Raw genomic sequence first — 8845 nt, 5'->3', positions numbered from 1 at the left:
GCAATTGCAAGGGGAATATACAATGGTGTCGTCGAGGTTACCGTCCTTGGCGATGATGAGTGGCGGTGTTCTTGATGTAGATACCAAGATGATGGAGACTCGTCCCTAAGTAGCCGAAACACCTTAGGAAACGGAAAAACCACAACTCAAAATCTCAAGGACAAAAGTCAAAATGGTGGTAGCGGGAACTCAAAGGGATTGCGGAAATGCGATGATGGGGTTTTTGCGAGTAGGCAATGCGGAAGTGGAGGGTAAGGTGGTGAACTATACACGGTGTCGGAGTTCGAAACACGGTCCCTAAGTAACCGAAACACCTTAGGAGACTCGAATCACTACTCAAGCAACCACATATGCAATGGGGATCAAAATTGGTTAGGTTGCGGAAGTTGGTGGTGGTTATGCGGGAAAGGCTATGTGGTGCTATGCGGAAATGGTGGTGGTATGCGGAAGTGTATGTGGGCTCCGGAACAAAATTGGACGAAAGTTAGGCGGTAAACGGAGTGGAGGATGGAGTTGATGCTGTCAGGGGCCGGATGTCCGGGCTGATGGCCGGATGTCCGGGCTGGTCGGGCCGGATGTCCGGGCTCGGGATCCGTGGATGAACACCGCGTGGAGAGGTCAAATCCGGGGCGAAATTCGGAAGATTTTGTGGATGGAAATTGGGGAAAAGATGGGGAAAAGCTAGATCTACCTGCAACACACGAAATCCGCGGAGCAAATCCAACCAACAAATCACAAAAAAATTTGGGGGCTATTTTTCGGTGGGGATTTTCGAATTTGGGACAAAATCAACGAAAATAGGCTAGAAAACACAACGGGGAGGCTCCAAATTCGTGATAAACCTATGCTCTGATCCAAGATGATGTAGGGTGGAACCCTAGATGGCCGATCTTTCACGAAAGGAGCGGATCCCTATGAAGAACATGATGAACACGAGGGGAAACACGAGAGAAATCACTCAACCAACAAGAATAGATCACACATGCGCTAGATCGATGAACACAAAGGTAAGATACAAGATCCAAAGTCAACAACGGACGATACAAACGGTAACCGGTTCTTCTCCGTGAGGAGGTCTTGAATCCACGAGGGGATCTTCCCGTGAGGGGTCTTGAATCCAAGGTGGATCTTCTCCGTAGAGGGGCCGTAGTCTCTCTCATGGAGTAGATCCGATATGGATGAGCAAAGCTCTATCTCTAAATGAGCTAATCCTTTGCTACCCTAACTATGAGGAGGGGAGTAGTATATATAGTCTAAGCCACGAAGGGGTAAGTGGGAAAGAGAGATACATGGGCCTCTGGCCCGTGGCTGCGCGCAGGCAGGTGCCGGATGTCCGGGCTGGGGGCCGGATGTCCGGGGCTTCGTGAGGCGCCGGATGTCCGGGCTGAAGTGGCCAAACTTCGGGTGCCTTCTGTTGTCGATGCCGGATTTCGGGGGGAAGGGCCAGATGTCCGGGCTTTGGCGAGGCGCCGGATGTCCCCATGTGGCCTGGGAATAATGCTGCTCGAGGGGCGCTCCCAGCTAAACGAGCTTGGAAGATGTCACCTGGTTCTGTAGACGAAGTAGAGTGGGTGCAGCTGAAGGCGTGCGTTGAAGAAGCGACTCCTCACGAGCCACCGGGACCCTGAGCCTCGGGAGGCTCTGGTGGCTCAGGAGGTTCCCTGAAGACCGTCTCCATCTCCTCTAGGACGGCGTGGTACCTGACCTCCTGAGCCGCCAGGACATGTCGCAGGTCGCGTTGATAGGCTGACGCCACGCTCGGCAAGCCGAAGGGCATGCGAACGTAGCTGTGTGGTGGGCCCTCGCAGTGGCCCACATGCGATGGCCAGAAGCGCTCCTGAGATGCAGCCCTGTTGAGCCCGGGGACGTCGATTCAGACACGCAGCCCAGCATCCTTGCGAGGATGCAGAGCTGCGCCTCGTGAGCGGCTATCACCGCGCATGGTCCTTGCATCTTGCAGTTCCTGAGTGGTCTTGGTGATGAACTCTTGAGTGGTGGGCACGCCTTGCCCTGTGCTCTCCTGAGGGTCACATGCCGTGAAGCATGCCTCCAAGTGGTGCCCAAGTGCCTCCCTCGTGAGGTTGGCAAGGTCTGAGGCCCTCCAGAAGAGAGCCCCCGAGCCCTGCCTGAGGAGGGCGCCAGGCGCGCCTTCCTATACGATGGAGTGAGGCGCCCCTGGGACGGGCGCTGATCCTGATGAGGCTCCTGCCGCGACGCCATCCTCTTGAGGTCCTGCGTGGCGCAGCTGCTTCTTCTTGGGGATGTCCTCCGGAGGGCCTTCATTTCTGCTGTCGGGGTCGTCGATTGCTCCAGCTTGAAAGGCGTGCTCGAGGGAGCACACCGCATCCCTCTCTTCACACGGGACCGTGATGATTCTTCCGCTTCCTGGCATCTTGAGAACATTGTAGCCGTGATGAGTGACTGCCATGAACTTGGTCAGGGATGGATACCAGAGGATGGCATTGTACGGCAGGCGGATGTGCGCGACGTCGAAGGCGATGAGCTCGGTGCGGTAGTTCTTGCGCTCCCCGAAGGTGACAGGCAGGCGGACCTGCCCTATCGGTGTGGTGGAACCGTCAGTCACTCCTGAGAAAGGCTTGGTGGCTGGTGTTGGGGAACGTAGTAATTTCAAAAAAAATCCTACGCACACCCAAGATCATCGTGATGTATAGCAACGAGAGGGGAGAGTGTTGTCCACGTACCCTCGTAGACCGAAAGCGGAAGCGTTTAACACAACGCGGATGATGTACTCGTCAGTCTTCACGATCCGACCGATCAAGTACCGAACGCACGGCACCTCCGAGTTCAGCACACGTTCAGCTCGATGACGTCCCTCGAACTCCGATCCAGCCGAGTGTTGAGGGAGAGTTTCGTCAGCACGACGGCGTGGTGACAATGATGATGTTCTACCGACGCAGGGATTCGCCTAAGCACCACTACGATATTATCGAGGTGTAATATGGTGGAGGGGGGCACCGCACACAGCTAAGAGATCAATGATCCATTCTCTGTCTAGAGGTGCCCCCCTGCCCCCGTATAAAGGAGCAAGGGGGGGTTCGGCCGACCAAGGGGAGAGGCGCGCCAGGAGGAGTCCTACTCCTACCGGGAGTAGGACTCCCCCCCTTTTCCATGTTGGACTACGAGAGAGAGGGGGAAGAGGTGGAGGGGAGGAAGGAAAGGGGGGCGCCGCCCCCCTCTCCTTCTCCTATTCGGACTGGGGGGAGGGGCATGCGGCCCTGCCCTGGCCTCCTCTCCTCTCTTCCACCTAGGCCCACTAAGGCCCATTAAGTTACCGGGGGGTTCCGGTAACCTCCCGGTAATCCGCAAAAATCCCGATTTCACCCGGAACACTTCCGATATCCAAACATAGGCTTCCAATATATCAATCTTTATGTCTCGACCATATCGAGACTCCTCGTTATGTCCGTGTTCACATCCGGGACTTCGAACAACCTGTCGGGACCCCGATTCCAAGTCACACCGATCTAGCCTGTAACACCTCATATCACTTTGCGGCCTCACGCACGGTACTCCCACGGGTGTCGCCTTACCATGGCCCGGGACCGTTTGCGCCTTTTGGCTCGCGTACATGACAATGTCCCTAGCATCCATATGACAGAGAACCCGGGCCGACATGGCTAGTCGTGAACCCAAAGCGGCACTAACGTATGGGGACAGGCATACATGAATCAACATCGAACATGTCGGTCAGCAGCGTGCGAATCCGGGCTGTAGCACTGGGCTAACAGGACTCCGGGAACCCGGGCTATAGCAGGCTAGGCAGGACTCCGGATGTCACCGCGTGACATTTCCCCGAAGGGACAGACACATGAACGAAGTGAATCACATGCCGGCCAGTCAAGTGTTCCGGAGCAGTAGTGCTGGGCTAGCAGGACTCCGGTGAACCGGGCTGTAGCGGACTACTATGGCTCAAGGAGGCACTAGACTACATTTCCCCATAAGAGAGGCTGCTAAGGATAGACAACTAGATTGTCGGATCCCACACATACCAAGCATTTCAATCATACACACAATATCCTCGATATGTGCAAATACAACATGGCATCACAACAAGACTCTACGACTCAGAGTATTTATTCATTAGGCTCCGAAGAGCCAGATATTACAAACATGGGTCTCATGACCCAACATTCAGAGCATACAAGTCAAACACATGCGGAAGCTTAACATGTCTGAGTACAGACATCTACAAATGAAAAAGGCTGAGAAGCCTAACTATCTACCAGATCCTGCCGAGGGCACAAGATCGTAGCTGAGGTATCAAGCTAAACGTCGAAGTCCACACGGAACTACTAGCGAGACTGACGTCTCTCTGCAAAACATAAAATAGGCAAACGTGAGTACAAATGTACCCAGCAAGACTTACATCAGAACTAGCTACATATGCATCGGTATCAACAAAGGGGGTGGTGGAGTTTAACTGCAGCAAGCCAGCTTTGACTCGGTGGCTATCCTAACTACGACTGCAAGCAACTCTTTTGAGGTGGCGCACACGAGTCCACATATTCACCAAATCAATACTCCACTATGGACCCGCTCCCGTCTCCCTACGAGAACGCCATCCATAGCACTCACGCTTATCTTGCGCATTTTAGAGTATCCACTTTCACTTGTCTATGAACTATTATAGGCAACCCAGAAGTCCTTTACCGCGGACACGGCTATTCGAATAGATGATGTTAACCCTGCAGGGGTGTACTTCGTCACACACGATCTCGCCACTTACCACCATGTACACGTCGTGTACCTCGGCAACCTTCAAGCGGAAGCCTGGCGAGGGAGTCGGCCACAGCCTACCTAAACACTCAAGTCTCTAGTCCAGGTTTATCGCCTATTCAGGTTCCATCCGCAGGGAGTCCGGCCGAGGTTTCCACATACGGCCCCGAACGATGTGTGCAGGGTTCCCGAGACACCAAACGGGCGCCCGGTACACCGTGCCACATGCCTACCGCATCACAGCCCACCCCTCGGTCAGCGCTGTCCACGGCCTCCAGCATACTACAAACACCAGAAACTACTTGCAACTCCTGGACAGAGGACAAGGGTGATTAAGAAGCCAAGAGGGTCCATTGGTTTCGGGCCCAATGCGTGGTAGTAACTGTATCATGGATCACAAACACAGAACTCAGTTCCTGAGGACGGCTTCAATGAGACAACCCACCATGTACTCCTACATGGCCTCTCACCGCTACCTTTACCAAATCGTGTTCACACACTTGGCTCACACACAGTAGGACATGTTCACAACTTTCCAATTCATCCCCGATGAATCAGACCTGACACAACTCTAAGCAATAGCAGGCATGACAAACAAGCATGAATGAGTAGGCACATCAGGGCTCAAACAACTCCTACTCATGCTAGTGGGTTTCATCTATTTACTGTGGCAATGACAGGTCATGCAGAGGATAAGGGGTTCAACTACCGCAACAAGTAACAGTTGAATCGTTGTTGTCCTAATGTAGTAAAAGAGAGCAGGAGCGAGAGAGTGGGATTGTATCAGAATGAACAAGGGGGTTATGCTTGCCTGGCACTTCTGAAGATATTATAGTTCTTCATCCGTGTCATCGATCATGTCATCGGAGCATCGGCTACTGAGAGGGGACGATTACCGGCAAACAGAGAAGGGCACGATCAATGCAATGCACAATATGATGCATGCTATGACATGGCAATATGAATGTGTTTTGGGCTAATGCAAGCTAGAGCAGAATGGTTTGAGTTGATTTGAACCAAAGATTCAAATTCACATTCAAACTATGAATTCAAATAGTGCATTATCATGTTTTCACCTATACAGCAGGTATAACTTAGTTTGACATGCATAAAAATGATACAGATGGATAGATTGCATTTTTCTGATAATTTTTCATATATAAATTATTTCATTCTAAGCTACGGTTGATTTTATATGATTTTTAGAAGTTTATACTATTTTCTGGAATTTCCTGAATAAACTTAAATCCAGATAATGCTTTACTGCGTCAGCCTGACATCATCACTGCGTCAGCGAGTCAACGGCTGGCCAGGGTCAAACCTGACCCGTGGGACCTGCCTGTCAGTCTCTCAGTGCCTAATTAAGTTTAGGTTTTAAACTAAACTAACTTTTAACAGGGGCTGGCCCCACACGTCAGTGGGTCAGGGGGGGAAGTCAAACCCCGGTCAAGCAGGGTCAAACCCACCGGCGTCGTGACGCCGGCGAGGCCAGACGCGGGGGGGGGGGGGCACTCGGGCGCGGGCTGTGGTGCCCCGTTCGCAGCGTGGCTGGGCTCGTTCGAGAGCCCAGACCAGCGCGCGTCGGGCGGTGGCGCCAGTCGGGCCTGGGGTGGCCGGAGGCGATGGCGAGGAGCTCGACCGCGGCGGCCAGAGCTCGGGCGCACTTGGGAACGGGGCTGCGGTGGCCGTGGAGTGGCGTGCTTAGCTCCTACGGCACCTACGCGGCGCGGTGAGTACGTGGGTGTGCTCGGTTGGGAGCTATGACGACTGTGGCCACGGCGGCGAGAAGCTCGGGCGGCGGCGTGGTTCGGTGCTCATGGGGAACGGTGCTACGGCAACCAAACGGGGAGCAGGGTTAGGAGGGAAATGACCGGGTGCTCACCGCGGTCACGAAGAGGTTCTCGGCGAGCTCGGGGAGGCACGGACGGCGTCGGAATTTGGCGGCGGCGATGCACGGCTGTGCGCGGAGACGACGGGTCGATGGCGAGGCGACAGGGCGTCCGGCGATGCTCGCGTTGAGGGGAAGCTTCAAGGCGTCGAGGCGGAGCTCGTGGACTCATCGGCGGGGCGAGGGGTGGCCGGTGGCCACGGCAACGGCGACGGTGGCGGCGGCTCCGTTCGGTGGTGCTGCGGGGAGAGAGACAGGGGAGGGGAGGAAGTGCAGCGAGTGAGGGAGAAGTGAGAGGGGGTCGGGGAGGTGCCGTGGCACTCGTGGAGGCGTCCAGAAGCGGCGGAAGCAGGAGGTGGCCTCGCGCGCGGCGACCACACGCCCGGCGTCCCTCTGGCGTCCTTCTGGCGCGAGGTGGGAGACGGTGGCGGCTCTGGTGGGCTGGGCCAGCTCCTGGGCCGTGGTGGGGCGCCAGGTATGTCCAGGTGAGGGGCCCAGTGGCCTTCTCTCTCTCTCTTACTTAATTGTTTCTGTTTTCTAGTTTAATTTGTTTTGTTTTGATTTAGTAAAATACTAAACCATTTTATAAAATCCTGGAAATAATTAGGGGTGCTGTCTGAATTATTCCAGTGACCCATAACAATTTCCAACATTTTTTGAACATTTAAATTATTTATAGCATTTAAATGCCCAAAAGTCAAATGCAATAATATTTAATTCGAAATCCAGGATGGCCTAGAAATAGGTGCATCATTTTTGGCAGGGGTTTTCACCTTTAACAAAAATCATGAACTTTTCTAAAGGGCATTTGGGTTCATTGAAAATGTTTTTTACTTGAACCTAGTTGAATGCATTTGGTGCTAGGGTTTCAACATCCCCATTTCAAGTTTCTTTGAAAATTAAACATGATGACATGAGGAACAAGCAAAAGTCAAACAAGGGCTGATCTGGGGCTGTGACAGCTCACCCCCACTAAACAAGAATCTCGTCCCGAGATTCAAGACGTGAGGTAAGAAGACAGAGGGGACACCAAGCTAACACGATCTTCATGACCCAATTGCTCTTCGCGAAGACGTTGATCCGTTGCTTCAATTAACGTTGACATCTTTGCCTTCGAGATCTTCATCCGACACGATGATGACTAGGGAAACTCTATAGAAATCGATCTCCTTAAAGATCGAGCAACTCACGATCAACTCACGGAATGCGACGTTGAGTATCTCTTGAGCTGAGACTCAACACATACATCGAGAGAGGGATGAAGTGAAACAGAGAACGAAGATTCAAGTTGATAAACACAATTCCACGTTGAATAAGACGGTGCATGGTTTCAAAGTAGCGAGGAGATAATTGCCACGATTCCATAACGGGGCACCTTGGGGAAGGTGACTCGTAGAACTATTCCTTAAGTGGCAAAAAGAATTACTTTTGATCCTAAGATCATTGAAACTCTTTATACTAGCCTAAGGCAATCACAAACGATCGTGTGAACGGATTCTAAAGAATGGCATACTCGGACTAGAATGGATGATGTGGACTACCTTGTTACAGACAACACAAGAGGTGATTTGCTTATCACCGGAAATGGTCGGAACCCCTGGTGGGACCACTTTTGAAGATGGTCCTTATCAGTAATTACTGGGAAGGGTAATCCAAGGTAGGATGGCACAATGACGGTGCAAGCTGGGACAAAAATGCAAATGCTAGGAATGATTCTAGTAACTGGGGAGGAGCTCAACAGTAGAGAGTGAATCTACTGTTTGAAAGGTTTAGCATAACCGAAGGAAACTGGGAGCAATCCCAGTTAGTGCCGATGATAACACCTAGTGCTTGTGCGTGCTCTCAAGAACTTGAGCATTTCCATATTCATCAAGGTTTTACCAACATCCGTGTCGAGGATCCTGGCAACACAACATACTACCATGATGAACGGTGATGGAGGATGCAGGTGCAAAGGAGGACAACACTTTCTCAGATTTCACCTTAGCGAAGCCAAGGGAGCAAAATCTGGATGATCGACCGAGAGACATTTAGCACTCCGCTTCTAATGTTCTCCTTGATGTTCTAGCGTAACCCATTAGATGTGGTTTGGTATCTAGAACATCAAGTAAAAGGTCGGACTTCAGGAGCACAAGAATCCATAAGGAATAACTACGGAGGTAAGTCCTACGAAATCCTTATGGGGAGGTGGCCAACTTTATCAATCAAGATACTACAATA

This window comes from Aegilops tauschii, chromosome 4, assembly GCF_002575655.3.
Source record: "Aegilops tauschii subsp. strangulata cultivar AL8/78 chromosome 4, Aet v6.0, whole genome shotgun sequence".
NCBI classification, from domain to species: domain Eukaryota; kingdom Viridiplantae; phylum Streptophyta; class Magnoliopsida; order Poales; family Poaceae; genus Aegilops; species Aegilops tauschii.
This window is presented reverse-complemented; position numbering follows the sequence as displayed.